This window comes from Babylonia areolata, chromosome 16 (genome assembly GCF_041734735.1).
Source record: "Babylonia areolata isolate BAREFJ2019XMU chromosome 16, ASM4173473v1, whole genome shotgun sequence".
Lineage (NCBI taxonomy): Eukaryota > Metazoa > Mollusca > Gastropoda > Neogastropoda > Buccinidae > Babylonia > Babylonia areolata.
The window spans coordinates 1,742,388-1,745,000 of NC_134891.1; the positions used below are offsets into that span (position 1 = coordinate 1,742,388).

General features: G+C 43.3%; 1 protein-coding gene across 1 annotated transcript in view; it reads right to left on the minus strand.

Annotated features, from left to right (window-relative positions):
- Positions 1-1,097: 1,097 nt before the first annotated feature.
- Positions 1,098-2,613, minus strand: part of LOC143290775 (COX assembly mitochondrial protein homolog) — a 10,504-nt gene continuing 8,988 nt past the window's right edge. The window contains exon 4 of the mRNA XM_076600287.1: positions 1,098-2,613. This exon is cut by the window's right edge and continues 250 nt beyond it. The gene's annotated coding sequence lies outside the window, so the exon portion shown is untranslated.

The following is a 2,613-nucleotide window of genomic DNA, read 5'->3' on the forward strand; positions in this document are numbered from 1 at the left end:
CCGAGGAAGCGAGAGAATCTGAGCGCGCTGGTTCGAATCACGGCTCAGCCGCCGATATTTTCTCCCCCTTCCACTAGACCTGGAGAGGTGGTCTGGACGCTAGTCATTCGGATGAGACGATAAACCTAGGTCCCGTGTGCAACATGCACTTAGCGCACGTAAAAGAACCCACGGCAACAAAAGGGTTGTTCTTGGCAAAATTTTATAGAAAAATCCACTTTGATAGGAAAAACAAATAAAACTGCACGCAGGAAAAAAAACACAAAAAAATGGGTGGCGCTGTAGTGTAGCGCCGCGCTCTCCTTGGGGAGAGCAGCCCAAATTTCACACAGAGAAATCTGTTGTGATAATACAAATACAAAATAATTGTTCTCCCTCATCTTTACCTTCTTGGCCTGCGGCTCCCGCGTCTGCAGGAGTGGGCTTTTAACTGTGTGACCGTTTTTACCCCCGCCATGCAGGCTGCCATATTCCGTTTTCGGGGAGGGGAGAGGGGGGGAGTAGGGTGGTGGTTCCTGTTTCCATAACCCCCCAAACGCTGGCATGGATTACAGGATCTTCAACGTGCGTATCTGATCATCTGCGTGCGTATAAACACGAAGGGGGTTCAGGCACTAGCAGGTCTGCACATATGTTGACCTGGGGGATCGGGAAAACCTCCACCCTTTACCCACCAGGCGCCGTCTCCGAGATTCGAACCCGGGACCCTCAGATTGAAAGTCCAACGCTTTAACTTCTCGGCTATTGCACCAGTCAAATAACTGTGTGGTCGGAACAATAAGGTCCCGACTAAGCCAGGTGTGAGGAACACACACACTGCAAGCCGTGGTCAGAAAAGTTGTGCAGCGTTTCTCAAGGTGCATCTATGAAGCAGTGACTACGGTCTGTCTGTCCAGGTGAGACTGTTCTCTTTGTGTATTTATCATAATGTTCCATACCTTTATTTCACAAGTTTTCGACACTCTTTGAACTTCATACAAATACACACACACACAACTTCACCCTCCCTCTTCCCTCTACACACACACACACACGAACAAATTCACAAAAAACAAGTCAATGACCATGCATCGAAAGCCACGCCACTTCATACTGTGTTAAACTTTTGATCAGTCTCATTTATTCCATTCATAAACACCCAGATATCAGTCACCCAACATCACAACCACACTGCATCAATATACACAGTTCGGTTTCAAAACATCGCTTTGGACAACGAAAGGGGAGTGAATCCATACTGCCCCACATCAATACTCCCCCTGCTCGATGCTCTCCCCTCTTCAAAACCACCCCGCACCATCACTAAAGACCAAAACACACGAACACGCAATAAACTCTGCAAAATGCTTTCTTCTGGTTAACTGGTAGTAGTACTGCAGAAAATTTGTTGTTGTTCTTGAAGAGTTGGTGTTGTCTGACCTACCGTCTAAAATCAACGAAAAGAAACAAGAGAGGCAAGGCCTTCAAGGCTCACTTGTGGCAAATTAAGTCCCCTAGCATTAATTACAGAGTAATTTCCCTTTTTTACTAGCTGCACCAAAAACGTTTGCAAAATAAATAAAACTTTCATGCTTAGCAAAAGAAGTTCCTGTTTGAACATAAAATGATAATAATGACTGCTCTTGTTGTTGTGTCAGAATATCAGATCAAAGTGCCAAGTTTACAGAATACAAAAAATATAAATATAACAGTAGATGCAGTTTGCATATAATTAGGCTTCATTTTATTATTTTTTTGTGCCCATCCCAGAGGTGCAATATTGTTTTAAACAAGATGACTGGAAAAAACTGAATTTTTCCTATTTTTATGCCTAATTTGGTGTCAACTGACAAAGTATTTGCAGAGAAAATGTCAATGTTAAAGTTCAACACAGACACACAGACACACACACGCAACCGAACACCGGGTTAAAACATAGACTCACTTTGTTTACACAAGTGAGTCAAAAAAGTTGAATATCACTGTGGGCATTTGCAGCAGAACAACTATGTCATAACTGCACTATTTTGGCGTTCCGCAATGTCCTTACAAACTTCCCAGTAACCTTGACATCACAGCTTTACAGTTTCATATGTCACAAACTTCCCAGTAACCTTGACCTCACAGCTTTACAGTTTCATATGTCACAAACTTCCCAGTAACCTTGACCTCACAGCTTTACAGTTTTATATGTCACGGGTCAGCTTACAACCAAGGAACACGTGGTGATCTTTTATCTCTTCTTTCTTGTTTTTTTCTTTTCTGCTCTATGTCTGTTGGAATTTCAAGCCAGGGAAGTATCAGGAAGGGGGGGGGGGGTATTGAGCTAACCCCCAGTGACAGCAATGACATGACCAACACATCAGTACAGAGCTATGTATTCTCCCTGTCTATGTGACACAGTTACAACTGGTGAAAGGTCAGGTGTGTGCATACAGGTGTGTGACCGAAGAATGTTTCCATGTTTGTGACTGTGTCACCCACTTTCATATGCACTACATACATGTGTGTGTCTCTGTGTTGACCCGCAAACGCACACACGCAAATGGTTTGGTCTTTTTTTTACTTTAGCACATGTGTACTATATACATGCTTACTATAAAAAACAAAGGACAGTTTCAGTTCCAGTTTCTA